The sequence below is a fragment of the Simochromis diagramma genome, unplaced genomic scaffold, assembly GCF_900408965.1.
Source record: "Simochromis diagramma unplaced genomic scaffold, fSimDia1.1 OVJJ01000567.1, whole genome shotgun sequence".
In the NCBI taxonomy this organism is placed as follows: Eukaryota; Metazoa; Chordata; class Actinopteri; order Cichliformes; family Cichlidae; genus Simochromis; species Simochromis diagramma.
The window spans coordinates 592,662-611,914 of record NW_024386973.1 but is presented as its reverse complement, the minus strand read 5'-3'; the positions used below and the strand labels follow the sequence as shown (position 1 = coordinate 611,914).

The 19,253-nt window shown below is 45.8% G+C and overlaps 1 protein-coding gene across 5 annotated transcripts in view; it reads right to left on the bottom strand.

The window, feature by feature from the left end:
* fars2 (phenylalanyl-tRNA synthetase 2, mitochondrial) overlaps positions 1 to 19,253 on the bottom strand; it is a 129,372-nt gene that overhangs the window by 46,361 nt on the left and 63,758 nt on the right. The gene's annotated exons all lie outside the window — the stretch shown is intronic.

Below are 19,253 nucleotides of genomic sequence, written 5' to 3'. Positions count from 1 at the left end.
TCCGGCCTGGGACCCAGATGAGAGGGAAGGCATTCCTCTCCCTGGGATGGAGACTAATTGAGACAAACCTATTTCCTTTCTGAAGCACAGACCTTCCAGAAATAGAATCTATGACCCCGTCAGGATCGAAATCCACAGTTTAAGAAACAAAGAGCGGAAAGTTTTCATCTAGAGGGAGGAAAACATCCGGGATTTAACTCCGAGGAGAAGAAGAATCCGGCTCTGTGCTCATCTCTTAAGCTACAGAGTTTAGACTGAAGACACAGAAACGACATAAAATAAAGCATCCAAAGTCTAAACCATTTCACGGGTCTGGGTAAAAACAGCAGGAAACAGGAAACACAGATAACGGCTGCTTCAGAATAAAAGCCTCATGTCCAGAGGATAAAACATGACTTATAGTCCCTGATGATGTCACAGAGGGCACTTCCTCACATGTCACATCTGGTTTCAAAGATGAAGAAATGAAAACAATCAGCCTGAATCTGTTAAAGCAGTGACCACAGGGTGGCACGCAGGCTGGTGGGCGGGCCTTTGGACGTCCGCAGGTATTTAGCATAGAGTTAGTTAAGGCAGTGGTCTCCACCCCTGAGTGGTTTGGTACCGGGCCGTGAGAGTTGAGGCTCAGGTGTAAAATTTATGGTTTTCAGGGTTTTTATCGTAACTCGGTTTACCTGGGTCTTTTCTCTCGTGTTGTAGCTGTGCGTCTTATTTTGAAAGAAATGCTTACACGTTACCATAGCGACCTGAGAGCATTAAGGGGCAGAGAGGAGGATGTTATTCTCAATGTCGTTGGTGCATTTCAGGAGGACGCTGCTAATAAAGTTACACAAGTACACAGTGAATTCACGTTTATTATTATATTTACAAAATATCACAGTTTTTTCTCGGTCGTGTCGTTTTATTTTGTTGGATTTATCTGCCACACCTTAAAGGCCGGTCCGTTGGGAACCGCTGTGTTAAGGAACTGGACACGATGGCTTCACTGGTGGTTTAAATGAAAAAAACCCACAGACACCAATAGGGATGGGTATCGAAACCCGGTTCTTGTTGAGAACCGGTTCCCACTGTTTCACTTCCTTGGAATTGTTTGCCATTTTTGCAAACGATTCCCTTATCGATTCCAGTCGCCCCGAATGACGTCACCACGTTGCGGAGCGTCATTTACCTGGCAGGAAACACGGCGGCTCAAACGCTCAAAGGTTTGATTATACTTCACGAGAACGGATGACAACAGGGCAACTTGCAATACTTGCAAAGCAGATATTTCATTTAAGGGAGGAAACACTACGAATATGCAAAAGCACTTTGCTCACAAAACACGCGATGACCTTAAATGAATGTCGTGTTTTTAATTCCATGAATCTCAACCCAGCAGCAGCGGTAACGTTTGCACATCCTCTCCCGTTAATGCGGCAGGTAAATAATCAACAGTGCATATTATGTTAGCGCGATCTGCCTTATTACAAACCTGCCATTACTGTGCGTTTAGTGACCATGATGACAGACAGAGTCTGGCTCAGATGCTGGCAGTTCTCGCTGCAGTCTGCCGGTAGCGTCTCCTTTCAGACCAGGATAGACGAATGTTACCGAGCAGTGACTAAGCTTATGGTAAAAGGCTTGCACCCGTTTGCCACAGCAGATGATTTTCAGTTAGTGAATGTGTTTAATTGTAAGCAGGGACATTACTGGATATTCTTGTGTAATTGCTACAGAATAATTTATGTTATACTTTGTTATTGCTACAGAAGAATATTTATTTTATTATTTTACATTTACAATTTTTTTCCCTGGGGACCCTGTGACGCCCCATTGAAGAGCCGTAGGCTGGATCTCTGAAGCTCTCACTGTTGGGTTTGTAAGGCCATGTTACTCCTAAATTTCTATCTTGTTTAAAGAGAAGATATAAAACAAAGTTCTAAGCTAATCGACCTTAGTGTTCTCCTTTTTAAAAAGAATCGATAAAGAATCAAATCGTTAAACAGAATCGAAAATGGAATCGGAATCGTGAAAATCGTATCAATACCCATCCCTAGACACCAACCAGGTTCACCAGCTCAGCTCATACATTTGTTACTGTATGTTAACCAGGTGAACAGTATCATGACTGCAGCATCTTTACTATGTAAAGTGCTCGAGGTAGCCATCACTGTATAAGTGAATAAATCTCCAGTCTGAATTCTGTCTTTGCTCCATTAGACCAAAGTCAACATTAGAGCAAAGATAAAAGCTCGTCATCGATTCATGCTGAAGGTTTGCCGGTGAATCGAGCTTCAGATCGGCGCGTCCACCTTCAGGAACACTCGTCTCCACTTTAATCCCATCTTGTTACGTCCGTGTTTCACATGTGAAGGCTTCAAATCCCTCGGAGCCGCCTCCTCCTCCGCGTGGCTGAAGAGGATTTAAACAGTGAAATCAATACCAGCTCGCGCTTTTAACTGGATTAGACCGGCCGCTGTGTCACATGGAGCGAGAAGGTAATCAGCCAATCAGACGTTGTTAATAAAAGCTAAAAGGTAAAAGCTTGTTGCCCTCGGGACTTCGATCGGAGGAAAAAGGTTGAAATGCTGAACGATGAGATTTACTGTTGAAGCTCCAGTTTGGAGTCCATTTGTGGATTTTGTTTTATGATTTCACACAGTGTTCCCGAGGACACGGAGTTCCTCCGGAGTTTCATAAATGGGAAATACTCAAATAAAGCACTCGAGCATGCACTGCTTTAATGTGCGTCGCTGAACCTCCTGGCGCCACTTCCAGGGTGCTGTGGTGGCTATTAAGTGAAACTGGAGTGAAAGATTGCAAATCCCAGCTCATTAAACCAGGACCAGGACCGGGTTCTTCCTCTGGTCTTCATCAAACAGCCGGAGCTGCCAAAAAGTTTACAGACGCAAAACAACAGACCAACCAGCTCCACCTGCACGAAAACAGGTTGTTATCGGTCCCACCGAGTCCGTGAAGAAACTCAAAGAACACGCAGCACCGACCGACAGGGAGAGATTAGATTCGTATCTGTTTTGCATAAATCTGCAAAAACAATTAGCTGTGTGGCGGCGGCAGCAACGGCGAGGCCTCGGGCCGTCATTCGGCTTTCAGACTCATTTTCTGAGGTCAGCCGCTCGGCGAGAAGTGGGCGGAGAGGCCCGGGATGTAATCCCGCTATTTTTCTAAACATTTGTGAGTGGCGGCATTCAAATAGCTGTCTGTTAATGGAAAACACACCCAGGGGTACACACACACACACACACGCACACACACACACACACACACACACACACACACAGGTGGGTGGACGCAGAGCGAGCTGGAGAAGAATTACCTGCTTTGATTGGAAATGTTTCTGCTTATTATGATGATGTGTAACCTCCCTGAACCCCCGTGGGTGCGTGAACGAGTACACGCCGTGCCCGTGCACGCCAACACGCAAACACACTTCCTCCTTTACATCCTGGTCCCGTCGGTCCCGGTCCAATCAGCAGTCGGGGAACGTGGTTTCTATGCTAATGAGCGCGGGGTCGTGGGGTCGAAGAGGATGAGGGACCGCACTGGAATAAATCTCCACTTCATGATAGCGTGCGATCAATCAGACTCACGACACTCCTCCTCATCCTCCTCATCACTGTTTCTTTTTCTTCTGCCTGCTCCTCCTTCACCTCCCATCTCTGTCTCCTCTGCATCTTTCCTCCCTCTTTTATTCGTTCACTAGTTTTCCTTCTCATAAAACTCTCCAGCATCTTTCCTCTCGCGTCTTTTTACTTCATGTCAGATTGAAGATCTTTCATCTCGTCCTCTTGTCTCTATCTACCTGCAGTTTTGATTTAATGAGCAGAAACTGATTAAAATCCTGACTGACGACTTTTATTCCACAAAGAAAACAGGACAGAGCTCTTCCTAAGACAGGCAGGACGCATCATCAGGCGCACTGCATGGACTCCATTATTCACTGATAATTCACCGATGAACACCCATCATCTCCAGAGAGCCCAAAGATGATATCTGGCTGCCCTGCAGCTGTTTAAGTCCAGATGTTATCTTTCCTCTCTGCCTGCAACCAGTTGTAGTCTTTTCCTGGAGCTTGTCAAAGCAGTAAAACAGCCCTTTAAAGGGTCTGTCCACAGAGTGCCGTTTATTTCAGAAGCCTTGTAGTCGATGCTTCGTCATCTTGCATTCATAGATGTGGTTTTGCTTGGTTTATTGAGCGATGAGCTCCAAGTTGTGCTGAGGTAGTTTGGAGTGCAAAGGCTTTAGGATGGAATGAGAAACCTCCCAAGTCTGAAGGTGGATAAAGCTGCAGGGACCACTCTTACTGGGAATGAGCTGCTGCCTCCGTTTGATCGGTTCAAGTATCTCAGGAGGTCTTACTCACGAGCGGAGGAAGAGTGAAAGTGATGATTGCCAGATTGATTGGTTTAATTGTCTGCTGTGGTGAAGAGAGGTCTGAACACCAAGGTGACACCAAACTCCCGAGCTGCAGATCAAAAGGATAAGATCGAGGATACAGGACGCAGAAAGCTTCCTCTGAAGCTCCTCTTCCTCGTAGACATAGGCTGAGGAGCTCGGTCACCCAGCAGGAGTAAAGACACCAACAGGAATCTGACTGGGATGGATCCTGAGTGACGTGTTTCCTGTATGACCAACCAGGAAGAGAACCTGATGCAGATGCTGGTGGCTGGAGATAAGGGCACCTGGAAAAGTGTCATGTAGGTCTGTGGGTGGATGATGGATGGGTGAATGGATGGATGATGAATGGGTGAATGGATGGATGATGGATGGATGGGTGGTTGTTGAATAGATGGATCAATAGATAGATGGATGGATGAGGGATGGGTGATTGATAGATGGATCAATAGATAGATGGATGGATGAGGGATGGGTGATTGATAGATGGATCAATAGATAGATGGATGGATGAGGGATCGATGAATGAACCAATAGATGGATGAGGGATGGGTGGTTGATGGAGGGATGGATGAATGGATCGATAGATGGATCAGTAGATGGATGGATGGCCTGAGCTGATCACAGTAGCCTCTGTTGCACAGGTAACCTTCCATGTTCACGTCTCGGGTGGAGGTGGTGTTTGGTAGCTGGATCCTTGATGGTGGAGAGCTTCATGCCTCGGTGGGAGACTCGTTAAGATTTCGTGCTGCTTCAGCCGGTTCAGCTCCACCAACTCCCTCGTATGTTTTCCGGCACTCTTTAGGTTTGTGGTAAACTGACGCCTCCTTTTTCCTTATTGTTGGCCTCCAACAGTTTTACTCCAAAGAGCTGATTTTGCAGTGCACACTGCTCCGGGTGGGGTTGGGGGTCCGGCTCCTTACTGCTCCCAGCCAGGCAGCAGCTGTTCCCACGGCGACTCCTTCAGATTCAGTTAAGGTCGCGTCCAAGGTTGTCTTTGTACTTTCAGATTCCTCGTTTCTTTATGCATGTGCTGACGGTCTGGTCCAGATGTGTGATATGAAGTTCTCTGACCTTATTATAAAGTCCTAATAACTAATAAGTAACTGTAAAGAATCTGCATATTTGCATACAGACAAAATTAAGTACTTTTCCATCTTGTCTTTAATCTCTTCTGTATGTTTCTCTCCCCTCCTCGCTCCTCTTCTTCCTCCCCCTGTCTGGTATCAGTTCCTCCTCCTCTCTGCTCATCTGTCTCCATTCCCTCCTAATTATATTTGCCATGAATATATTTATGACTGCATTATTAGAGACTGTGCAGCGGTGGTTGTGGTTTTAAGCTGCAGGATCTTGATTAAGCGTAATGATTACACAGGCCGCCGTGACAGAAAACACACCTTGTAATTGGACAGGGTGACTGCAGGTTTGTGCAGATGAAATCTGAGACTTCTTAATGCTGCAGAAATGACTGTAAAACCTGATTCTCCCAATATCTGATTTTCAGTGAGGAGAGAAACGCTTTGTAACGAGAAGAGCATTTCTCTCATGGAGATATATTGACCTTTCTGAAACCTCTGAAATATAATTCAGCATTATAATGCTGCATTAAAAGAAATAAGTGCTTTTATCTACAATAAAAACATCCTCTTGAACCAAGGAGTTTCTTTGAACACACACACTCTTTGTGAAAGAAAGAAACTCAAATATAAACCCCTGAGGTTTAGAAGAAAAACAGCCTGAGTGATGTCAAAATCTGGGATTGTTTTCATTTCGAGCTGGACAGAATTGCCAAACTGTGGGAACTAAATGCAGTTTATAAAAGAACAAACAGGTGGGAATAATTCGCTTTTACATGTTATTTAAATATTAAATAGTAGGAGTTCATCATTTACAAAGTTCAATCTGAACAAAGTCTCAAAAACCAGCTGGTGATGAAACTGCAGATATCCAATATCTATTCAATCGCCCTGCAAGCAGCATCTGACCCAAACAGTCCACAGGCGACTGCAGGACTTGTTTCACATCGAGGTCTGCAGCATTCATTTATGCACAGCTCTCTGAGCTCTGGACTGTTGCAGCAGCTTTTGCTCTCTCGGCCGTTCTGTTGCAGATTTGCTGCTGTGCTTGGACCACCGTCCTGTTCATGACCCAGTTTGGACCAAGCTTCAGCTGTGGGACAGACAGCCTCAGCCTTTAATGGCCTCAGTATTAGCAAAGTGATCTGCAGGACATCCTGTGTCTTCCCTTTACACCAACCACCTGTGTGTTTATGTGTTTTCTAGTTTAGTTTTAATAGATTACCTTTCATGTTTTGTGATTACTCAGTCTTTATCACTTACTTTGAACCAATTTGTGACAAATGGGGGGCCTGTCCGGGATTCAGAATGGGGGACTTATCTTCCTGAAGAGAAATAAGCATATATCTATCTGATTAATAACTTTCACAGAAACCTACACTGTATTTATACCTCATTAGTCATCGTGGTGTGAAGAGCTGTGCTGTTTGTCAAGCGTTGAATCTCATCCATAAATTTTAGATGAGTGGAGGCTTGCAGATGTTGAAGCGGTTTATCAAAGAGCTTTAGGGTGTGCTGCCTGCATCAGCGGAGTTCAGAGTTGGATTTGGCGAAGAACCAGCTGTCAGGGGCTTTAGTGCAGATTTATACACTGGAGGTTCGAGGTGCAGGATGGGCCTATGAGCTGGAGTCCTTTGGGCGGGTGACAGATCTGAACTGGGGGGGTTAGAGGTTTATGATTGGTCGATAAATGGCAGTGCTCCCGGTTAACTCGCTGCATACATTTAAGGGCGCACAACTGATCGGCTCACTGATAATCTGAGGTGCAAATACGGCTCTAATCCAGGGTTAAAGGGGTGTGAGGCTGTTTTTTAAAAAATAAAAAGTATTTTGATGTTTTACGACCAATCTTGAATACACTGACCTTAACCCAACCACGTTATTCCACTGGGTGTTTGGAGTCTATCAGGTTCAGGTTGATCTATAAAGTAGGAAATCATAAAGTAACTGAGCCGGTTTATAACCCGTGCTTAAGGGGAAATTTGGGTTTCTGTGAAGTGAAGGTTACACTGTTATAGGACTGATTTATGAATCTGAGGTTTTACGCTGTGGACTGGTCCATAAAGTGAGCTTTTATGTTGGTATAAACTGGAGATTTTGGGATATAAGGCTGTCTGTACACCTGAAGTTTCAGGCTGGTGGCCTTGTTTACAACCCGAAGTGTCACAGAGGTCAATAAGATGCAGATTCAGGCTCCAGACTCGTGGAGTCATCGGGTTTCGAGTGTCGTCGCGGGGAGTCTTCGCCTTTTCGCCACATCAGATCTGAGGTTCTTGAGCCTGTCAGCTTGTCTGGATCATTTCAACCACAGGGATCAACAGCGAGAGCCTGAGAGATGCTGCACATCACCCAGAGCTGCCGGCGGATTAACTGACGCTGCGGCTAATGAAGAGCTTTCAACATAAGAAGAATCACACATCTGAACAACGAAACAGCCAAGCAGCCGAGGAGAGAGACGGCAAAGACGCCCGAATGACGATCAAGAGCCAGTCTGAGTGTGTGTGGGCGGAGCATCACTGAACTAAGCTGCAGTGTGGCGCAGACGTCAGCCAAAACAGATTGCACGACACCCATCGAGGATAGATGGCCCGAGAGCAAATATCAGTGTGTGTGTGTGTGTGTGTGTGTGTGTGTGAGAGAGAGAGAGTGTGTGTGTGTGAGAGAGAGAGAGAGAGAGAGATGAGACAACCCTCTCCCCTCCCTCCTTCGACTCACACACAGCTCTGCAATGCCAGGCCTGCTCCCTCAGCCAATCAGGAAGGCTATACAAAAGAGCGGCGAGGGGTGGGTGGACTTGTGTGTAGCTGTATCGCCGTCTGTGGATGACGTCATTGTTTTATGATCACATGACGCCAGCACTGACGCGTTGGCGTGAGTAATGTGGCATCTGTATGCAGACTGATGTGTTTATGGGGATTTGTCATCAGTAAACAAGAACATGTTAGTATAAAGTAACATCATGTCATCACGCTGACAACCACCAGCTGAGGAAAAACCAGGACGCAAACATCAGAAACTGCTCGACCAATGAGCATCTGAGACACCTGAGGACACCGGACTAAACCACGAAGGCCTTTTTCTCTCGTGTGGTTTGTTCACTCTGCTCTGAATCAGCTGATGAGTTTGTAAATGTGCATTTTTCTCCATGTTTTGGTTTCTTTTCACACACAAAACTCAAAGTGAACTCCAGCGAACTGCAAACCACATGAGGCCGTTCAGTCCACACACTGCAAAAAATGCAAATACAAGAAGAAGCTGAGGCTACGCATGTGCAGTGAGGACGCGGTTAGCGCTGCAACATCCCAGAATACAAAGCTACAGGCTACAGGAAGTAGCTCAAACTTGTAGCAAACACCTGACAGTCGAGTCGAATTTAAACAGACTGAACTGTTGTGGTGTGGAAACATCTGAAAAAAGACTAAAATCCCAAAGAGTGGAACCAAACAAAGAACCAAACTGCCTGAAACACAAGAAAACAAATCAAACAACAGTGAAAAGTTAGAAAATGATTCCAGAAGAAACCAGCCATTAGAGCAGGTACTGAACCAAACGAACACTACAGACAACAATAAACTTAAAACATGAGTGAATGTGTTTCACTTGGTGAGAAGCACTGCAGAAAATATGGAACTATAGCAGCGTTTAATTATCAGTAAATACTGAAACCCAGTGGGATTCCCAGAGTCCAGAAAAAACTCGGCATGAACACCAAACAGAGCAGACAGCAGATGCACTTTGGAAAACGAGGAGAGACGGCGCCAAATGGATCTCATGATGGGCACCAAAGACACCAGCTACACCGTTAATACAGCAGAGTCCAAAATAAAGCAAATCTGGAGAATACTGGACCAGAGCAGGGCAAAAACACACGTTTAAAAAACCCCCGAGAATATCTGAACTCGGACGAAACAAAACACAAACTGGAGCAAATCACGAGGTCGTGAAAAAATCCAACCTCCCAAAAAAACAACGAATCTCTGAGAAGCTAATAAAGCTCGAGCGAGTGGCCGTGCAGCCTCACTCGTCCTGCAGTCTCACAGAAGAACCTCGGAGTAATTACATGAAAACTTGATGGATTATCATTGAAACTTGTGCTGATTGTGATGTTATTTAATATGCATTCACTGCGTTTATGTGCATATATTTTGTTCTTTGCTTCCCACAATCTCATTTGCTATTTGTCAAACTCCAATTCCAACACGCGCTCATTTTTCATTCACTTCATATCTTCCCTCCTGCTCTTTGGCATTCGATCACTCCACACTTTCAATTATAGTTTCTGTCCCTCTTCACCTCCATCACTTCCTCCTCTCTACACCTCCCCTCTCCGACCTCTCCTCTTTGCTCTCCATTTACATTTTTCAACCACCTATTTGTCGCTCTTTTATCCCCCCGTCCTCTTCCCATTCATCACTCTTCTTCCTAAACTGATCCCTGCTAGTTCTTCTTTCCCTTCGGCACATTTCCACCATCAATCCTTTCGTCTCTTTTGATTCGACCTCAGCTCGCTCTCTCACTCCATCATCCTCCTTGTTGTTCAGATTAATCCTGAATATCAGTTTCAAAAAAGAATCCGCTGCAGAATTCAGCGTTTCATTGGCCATCATCCACCCCGAGCTCCTCCCTTTATGTGGCTGTTTTCCACATCTGTCAGTAAATGAAACATTTCTGCTATCAGATTGTTGCAGATAATTACAAATACTCCATGTTTGCATTTCAAAATAAAAGCCCGATGCCAAGAATAAATAGAAAATTGGTTCTTCCATCAGCCCCAGTTTCAGACAGCTACTGTATTGGACCAGTTAGAAAAACAAGTTAATGTGAAGGCCTCGGAGGCTCGTCTTTTCACCTCCCCACGTCTCACTCAGCCACACTCTCATCCGTCACCATTAGCAGTCCTAAATAGACTATTGGCAGCCTCCACCAGTCTCCCAACGCTATGATTTATAGATGGAAACTCTGGCTGGCAGCTCTCGAGGAAGGAAATATGACTGCAGTGTAACATGGGAGTCAGACAGGCAGAAAGAAAAAGGGCAAATGGACCTTTGCTCATTAAATAACTGAACTCAAAATGATCATCTGCTCCACAAATGTTGCTGTTTTGCTTTTTACATTCATGACTTTGTGCTGTTGGACATACTTTAGGCTTTAGGCTCTGCACACATAAAAAAATAACTGTAACGCACTGTAGATTTAGACTGAGAAAAATACTGTTTAATGAATTATTCATGTGTAAGGACGTTAGCTACAAACAGAAAAGTGGAACATGTTGAGCTTTTTTCTAACTGAATCTCCAAACATTAACTTTTCATGAAGAAAAGAACGGCTGCCTTCATGGTGGCAAAACTGGGATTAGATAATCCAGTGGGTGCTGGACAGTGTTGGGCAAAGTACTTTGAAAAAGTAATTAATTATAGTTACTAGTTACTTCTTCAAAAAAGTAACTGAATTAGTAACTGAGTTACAAGACTAAAAATAATTTGTTACCTGAAAAGTAACTATTGCATTACTTTAAAACAATGTTTAACCCTCTGGGCTCCAGGGTGTAATTGGCCATTTTTAACCACTTTGATGTTTCCTCTAAATCTCACCTTTAAAAACTGTTTATTTGCCTTGTTTGGTCTCATCAGCACAGCCTCACGTGCCGAATTTACAGTTATGTTTTCATTTTGACAAACTGTATTAACACAACTGATCTAAAATCAGACAGAAAACAAAATCAGAGTAGAAAAAATAATATATATTTTTACTGTAACAACCACGAACATGTTTAATGATCATATTTCATAACTCTAAATGCAAATATAAATTGTGAATGTTACAATCATACGCACAAGTTTTGCAAACAACAAAGTTATTTGCATCCATTTACCTTTTACCCTTTTTTAAAATAACCATTTCAAACTGTTTACAGAACAATCAGCTGTTCTTCAATAAGATGCCACAAATTATTTGTGCCACTGCAAATATTTCTGTCCACTATAAAGGAAACATCACAGCCTGATACCTGCAGGTCTGACAGCAGCAGGTGTGTCACTGCTGTTTCTACCTGGAGACAGCAGTCGCCTCATTGTTCTGACACACAACACAAAACTATCCACAACACTACACACTAACTACACAAGACAACACACTAACTACACAAGACAACACACTAACTACACAAGACAACACACTAACTACACAAGACAACACACTAACTACACACTCCAAACACGCTGAACGTCACAAATCTCTCACGACTCAAAACTCGCTCTCTCTTTTTCTGCTCTCTCTCTCTCTCCCCCTCTCTCGCCGTCACTCCTAAAACTTCCCCCTCTTCCTAAACAGCCAAATGTCATGTTGCCAAATCATTTTTCATTGGTCCACATGGTGCATTTTTCCACCAACACGAACGGGCTGTTTTTTGTTTTTGTTTATTTGTTGCTCATAAGCAGAGAGGTCTCGCTGCTGTCCTCAGACAGTCAACATGAAACTATTGAGGAACAAACAGGCGTTTATATTGTTCATCATGACTCTGGTTTTACTGGCCCATCAACACAGTTTATAAACTGGTATATGTCACCTTGTTGCTTTGTCTGTAAGTGGTCATGTGATTGACCACGACTCCTTTATTCTTCCTCAGTCAAACAGCAGCACTCGTGCGATTGTTTTGCCCCCTGAGCTCCAGCTGTTGTGCCAAAAAGTGATGGTCTGTCTGCGGGAGCGCACAGCTGCTTAAAGCTGCAGCGCCCAGATTACTTACAGCTACTTCCTGCTGTAAGCTGAACACAGCTTCAACCGTCTGTTTGTTGAAAAATAGTAACGCGACCGCATTTTCTTGTTAGTAACGGTAACGGCGTTGTAACGATAGAAATAGTAATTAGTTAGATTACTCGTTAATGAAAAAAGTAGCGCCGTTAGTAACGCCGTTACTTGTAACGCCGTTATTCCCATCACTGGTGCTGCTTCACTTCATCCACAGCTACAGACAGACAATAAGAGACCACGTATGGAAGCCATCGCTTGGCCATCAAACATGAACGCAGTCCAGACGTCCAGTTAGCTGAGGTGAAGGCTAGCACACAGCTAGCACCTACAGACATTTAAACATGGGCGTCTACAGGGGCCGACCCACTGCTGGAGCCTCTGCTGGACGTTAGAGGAACTGCAGCTTTTCAGGCCCAGAGGTCATTGCACGATGAACGTCTGTTTTCGAACTACAAGTGGAAACCAGAAAGCTTCCAGTATCAGAAGTGTAATCTTTGACCTACAGGATGTTTATTATACAAGCTGCGTCACACAGGCATGGAGACCGGTCATCAGGCGTTTTCATATAGCGCCACATCACAACAACAGTCACCTGAAGGTCCTTGGCAAAAACCCTACAATAACATAAGGATAGGAAGCCAGTCAGTGGGGAAAAGTGTGTATATATGTCACTGGGTGAAATCAGTCAAAGAGGTCTGCCGAGGTCGCATGTAGTTTGCATCGAAACGCCAGCTGGTCTGCAAAACTCTCCAAATACCCGCCAACCGTTAGCGAAACTTGAAAACATTTGTCTTCAGAGTAGAAGCTGCAACCAGCAAGTTTCAAAGAGCACAACCTTTACTTTGAAGGTCTCCGTTCCAAGTTTCCATGGTGCGTTTTCAGTTTCACTGCCACTCGGCGAGCAGACGGCGAGTTCCAGCTATGCCACAGAATGGTCGCCTTCAAAGTAAAAGATGCGACTTAGCACTGAAACCACTGTTTGAAAGAAAACCCTGAAATCAGCGTCCTTGACCACTATTTGGAATCTCCATCCACTGAACTAATCAGTGGTTATGTCATGTATGTTATCACTTTAGGACAAAGACCTTCAGATGGCGTGCTGGACCGGAGCACGCCGTCCAGTGTTTGCTCGTCCATGTGTGACAGGAGAAGCTGAGTTCGTATGACTCATCCCTCCTTCGTTAAAGTTTCCTTCACAAAGTTGCAAAGTGCTGATTGCACCAACACAGATGGATAAATTTCATTCTGCATGGCAGAGTGTCACTCTGGATCCAACCGCAGACGACGTGTCTGAACTCTCAAACGTGAGCTCTCCCAGCGGCGCCCGACTCGGCCTCCAGTAATGAATATGGATCACGGAAACAATATATGAAAACAGTCTGCGGTGGCCGCCTGTTATTGAGCCTTGCTCCTGAATTAGTAATGAGGGCAGCATAAATTATGCAGCGTGATTAGTAACCAGGCAACGTGCAGGTTTACCTCGCCGTTTATAGATCAGTGGGGTGGGAGGGGCGGGGGCGAGAGACGGATCCAGAGGCCCGAGAGGGAAAAACAATTAAATCAGCCCAAAGCAGGCGGCGTTAAAATGGATGTCAGCATGTTTCAGATTCAGTTTTCAGTTGTGGACGCGACGCTCGCAGCATGGCGATGAAACTCGCGCTAATTAAAGACCCCCGAGAGCAGTCTGCACAAGTCCATGTGACCTTTATCTCCGAGAGCGAAACACCACCTTAAGAAGCTTTTGATCACATTAGCGTACAGGTGCAATGATGCTGTGTTTACCTGTGGAATATTTCCAGGGTATAAACAGATAAACATCGTCGAGGGACGGATCCTTGGAGTACGGCGTCCACGACCGAGCTCGATCGAGCCGGCTCTGCGTGGAGGGAAATCGTACTCATGGAAAGAAAACGTGAAAACCGTCTGAGGAGCTGATTTATTAATATCCACCATCAGTCAACACCTGAAGCTCCACCTTCTGGTCCCCGACCTCTGACCTCGTGTTTGTGCTGTTGGAGCATTTTTACTGACCAATAACATGGCTGCTGTGAGGTTAGCTCACAGCAGCCTGGAACCTGTACAGTCACTTCCTGTTTTATTTTGAAACAACCCACGAACATTTTCCACAGTTTGATTTATTTTGTTGGAATGTTTTTAGTTTTTTCTGGATTTTTGAATTTTATTTTCCGGGTTTTTCGTCTGTTTGCCACACGGACCTCCGAGTTCTTGATCAAACTGAGGAAAGGACGCGGTGCTGACGGGCTGCTGACGTGATGGTTCTACACCACGAGGAGGGAATGAAACTAAAGGCAACACCACCCAACACGAAGAGCTGCAGGTTTGTGGCTCCTCAGAATAAAACGGACAACAACACCATCATCACTTTGTTTTTACTTCAGTCTCAGCCTTCCTTCCTGAGTGGGCGACGCACACAAACGTGACTCATGAGTCCACAAATACTGCAGTTGTTCTTTTTCACCACGATACCCACTCTACGTTAACGCAGACACTCAGGTACGTGACGCTGCTTCCCACTGCTTTCCAAAAATTCACCACCTCCTCTCACTCCGTTTGTTTTCCTGTTGATTTCACCCGTGCGCACACACACACACACACACACACACACACACACACACACACACACACCCTGCAGGTGTGCGAGGCGATCGGCGGCGCTGCAGAGATCAGGCTGTAATTACAGGTGGATTACTGCGAAATGGCCGGGCTTTGGCGAGGTTACGCGGCGACATGTTCACACAGCTTATCTGCCTGATCCTCTGTTTAGTGGAGGTTAAGACACTTTGCCATCTACACGGCGATAATCAACAGTCCCCGAACACCCGGCGAGGTTTCAGACGGACTAATGAGAGAGGCCGAGAACTGCGCCGGTTAGACAGAGGAGGAGGAAACGCGAAGACGGGAGGATTTCTGCAGTGAAAAACGAGAAAGCCACGACAAAGAGACGGTGACGGACGTCTTCGTCCCGTCCCAGGAGGCAGGCTTCAAAGAAGACGCCATCAGTCAGTCAGCTGATTCCTGGATGTGATCAGACTCACGATGCTGCACAGACTTCATCAGCTCTGAAACACGTTTTACATTAACAGCTACACATACTCAAAAAGGAGTTCGTCAATATTTAACGGAGCGCTTCTTTAAACCTCCTGCCCGTCCTACTACACTTCATTAAAAAATAAATCCTACACCTGATTCTGACAAAGAGTTTTTAAAAACGCACGTGTTCCTCTAACCAGAGCAAGTTATTGTGGGAAACAATGACATAATAACCGAGACGTGATTCATGATCCTGCACGGTCTCCATGAACTATGACCTTATGAACTCTGGTTCGGCTGTGACGGCCTGTCGAGTGATTTTTATGTGAAGGATGAAGTTTCAGCAACGATTTAGCTGCAGTGCTACGTTGTTAGCTTGATATGTTGCTCATCACCAGCTAATCTGAGCCACGACTCCAGCTTGTGTCCTGGTTTTACTCCAAATGAACCGCAGCAGTGCTGCTGTTTCCTCAGTTACCATCCTGCTGCCACTGAGCTCGTCCGTGAAGGAGGGGCGTGGCCTCTGTGACTGACAGCTGGATGGTGACACAGGTGGCTGTAGCTGCTAGCTTCACCTGAGCTGGACCTCTGGACCGTGTTTGTGCTGTCGATCATGTGACCAATAACATGGCTACTGTGAGGTCACTGTACTAACAGGTCCCGTCTCACTGAGTGGGTGCAGGACAGGACGCCACCTGCTGGCCAGTTTCACACAGACACTGTAGCGCCTTCGATAAGCAGCGGCTTCTTTTATGGCTCTCGTTGCCCTTTGACCTCCCTCGGCAGCAGCCACTCAGCTCTGATCGTGCTTGTTCTCTGCCTGAGCTCGTCTTCATCGCTGCTCAGATTTAACCCTTCGTCACCCACGCCGGCTCCGTGTTTTTCATTAAAAAGCGGGACCATACGGGGGATAAACTGCGTCCTCTCCGGACCACAAACTGGCTAATGAGACTCCGCAACGTCGCCAGCAGGAGGAGGGAAATCCCCTCAACTCCAACACACCTCCACACACACACAGCACAGAGTGTGTGTTTGCTCGCCAACATTTCTGTGTGTGCGTCTCCCTCGTGCAGATCTAAGTGTGTGTCTGCCTCTCCATCTGTCTGCCTGCAGCACAGTTGGGAATGTTGGGGTGAAAACAGTTTTCCTGCTCACGCTGATGGCAGACCTCGTATCTGTGCTAAAAGACGTGTTTTGAGGCGTGTACGTTTGGAGTGGCTGAGGAAGGCTGGCGTCTGCAGGGAGGGACGTCAGGAGTGCTGGTGGTGCCGAGGCGTGCTCCGGTTAAACTCGGGGATGGCTTCCTTCACGCCTCTCGTGTACCATCTGTCTTCTGTGTCCTGACTGGTTGCTGTTTTCAGGGGAGAGTCCCTCACGCTTCACAGAGCAGGACTGCTGAGCTCGCTCTCCTGCCTTTGCCTCTGCCCTGTAAACACTGCAGCTCTGATTAACTGCAACAGTCCAAAGGTGCTTTATACAGTCAGGAGGACACACCTCGGTGTTAGAGACGAACCCCAGCTGGCTTATGGCCTCCTGTGAGCGGGGACGAAGAACTTCCTCTCAACAGGAAGAGACTCAGTGAAGGGCGACCATCTGCCTCGACCGGTTGGAAGGTGAAGGGAAAGAGAAAGCGTCACTCAACACTAACGTTCCCAGCTGATCCTCAGAATCAGCCGACCTTTAATCCACAATAACCTCAGCTCATATAATCCAGAGTTTCACCTCCAAACTAAGAACAATCTCAGAGTTACGGCCTCAGAGTGCAGGAGACATCCACAGGCGACTCTCAGGGCTGAAGAGACGACATGAGCCTTGAAGCTTTACCCAGAATGCACTATGATCAGAAACAGATCAAACGTTTAGCAGACGCTGCAGTTTAGTGAAACTGTATCCCAGGATACTGATGCTCAAAGCTCGAAGAAAAAGCAGATGTTTTCAGTCTTTAGATGGTGACACGGAGTGGGCGTGGAACGATTCAGCCTGCAGGTTTTAAATCTGATGTTTTTAGAGATGAAACTTTCACATGAACGTCTCACTCTAAAAACCTCTAAAGCAAAGCGCTCCGTTGAGGTAATGAGATACTGCGAGCTCTATAAGATATGACGGGTTTGATCATTCAACACTTTTTATGAGAGGAGAAGGATTTTAAATCAATTCTGGATTTAACAGGAAACCAGTTTGGGAGAAATACGCTCCGTGTGCCTGTCGAGTGCTCTCGCTGCAGCGGTTTGGACTTCCTGATCGCCGTCCAGGGTGTCTGCCTTTGAATTCAGTTCAGTTTTATTTATACAGCAGCAAATCACAAGAACTTTATATTGTAAGGTCGACAATAATACATACAGAGAAAAACCCAACAATCATATGACCCCCTATGAGCAGCACTTTGGCGACAGTGGGAAGGAAAAACTCCCTTTTAACAGGAAGAAACCTCCAGCAGAACCAGGCTCAGGGAGGGGCGGGGCCATCTGCTGTGATTGGTTAGGGTGAGAGAAGGAAGACAGGATAAAAGACTTCGGACTTGTTTATTTAATATTCTCGTTCGTATTTCCTCGGTTTGTGTTTAGTCCCGAGTTCTGGGTCCTGTTTGGTTCTCTCCAGGTTTATTTATATTATCCAGAGCGTCTTATCTCTTGGTACCATGCATCCCCCGTCCCTTATAGTTGAGTCTTTGTAAGTGAATCCTTGTTTAGTTACTTCCTGTTTTATTTTGGTAGTCTCTCGTCTTTTGTGCGGTGTGTTCAGTTTTTAAAAGCTGCTGTTTGAGGTTAAGTCCTGGATTTGGATCCACTTCCTGCCTCACTGCTGATCCATGACAGACCTGACGGATTACAACAGTCCCGCCTGGAAGTGATGAGTGCATGAAGTAGTTGTTCAGCATCACTCTGAGACCCGACACGTCTAATTATTGAGTTATTATAATGATAATAACTGTATCTATACTGAGCACGTTTATTGAATGTGCAGATTAAAGGACGCTCAAGTGTTTCTCCATTTCCTCCCATCAAGCAGCCGCTGAATGAGCAGGAACTCAGGGTAAATATAAGATTCTTTTTCAAAATAAAACCCATGAAATAATACAGGACATTGTTAAAACACAGAGACGGCACAGTGAGAGTGAAACTGGGTTTACTCCAGTGAGTTTTTCTGTCTTACACAAATGGAAGTTTGTGTTCAAAGAGCCGACGAGCTCTACGGGGATGTTCAGCTTAACATGAGCAGGAAATCAGCTGCTCCTAGTTTACCTTCGTAGCTCCGCCCCCATCTTGGACCAGAGAGGAAAATCAAACCGTTTGTAAAAGGTGAGATTATAATTTTGAGTGGAGTCCAGCGGCCTGGGCGGTACGTGGGGGTGATGAGGGGTTCAAACGTGTGGCTTGATGCCGACGGTTTGGTGCTTGGCCTGAACGCTCGCTGCGACGCCACGTTCTCCGGTCGGAGCAGGTTTCCCGTGCGTGCACAGGTGGCGTTACAGCTCAACTTGTTCCAGGGTTCGTCTCCCGAGACGTCACCGGCGTCCTGCTGAACCCTTCATGTTCCATCTCCTGTTACCGACTCCTCCTCCATATTTGTTTTAATTACTCTGGCTCGCTTTGACCTCCCCTTGTCATTTACTCCCACCGATATCAAACTCCTCGACCCTTCCCCGCTCTCCACGCCGATTACAGCAACACCTCGCTGACCTTTCCTCATTTTCTCCCCGCGTAATGACAGCTATGAAAAAAAGAAATAAGACGACGTGTCTAATGGCGTCAGGCGTGATTAATCGCTGGCAGAGAGGTGAAGTGATTCCAAACAGTGATTCAACCTGAGCGCTGCGTAATGAGAAAAGAGCCTGGCTGCCTATTACCTTAATAAAGATGTCTTCCATGTTAATTAGACAGACAGAGCCGAGTGAAAGATGTGTGTGCGTCTCCGAGGACTCGCTGCTAAATAACGGCACGCCGCACACGCTCCCTCTGCAGGTCCGGAAAAATACGGAGG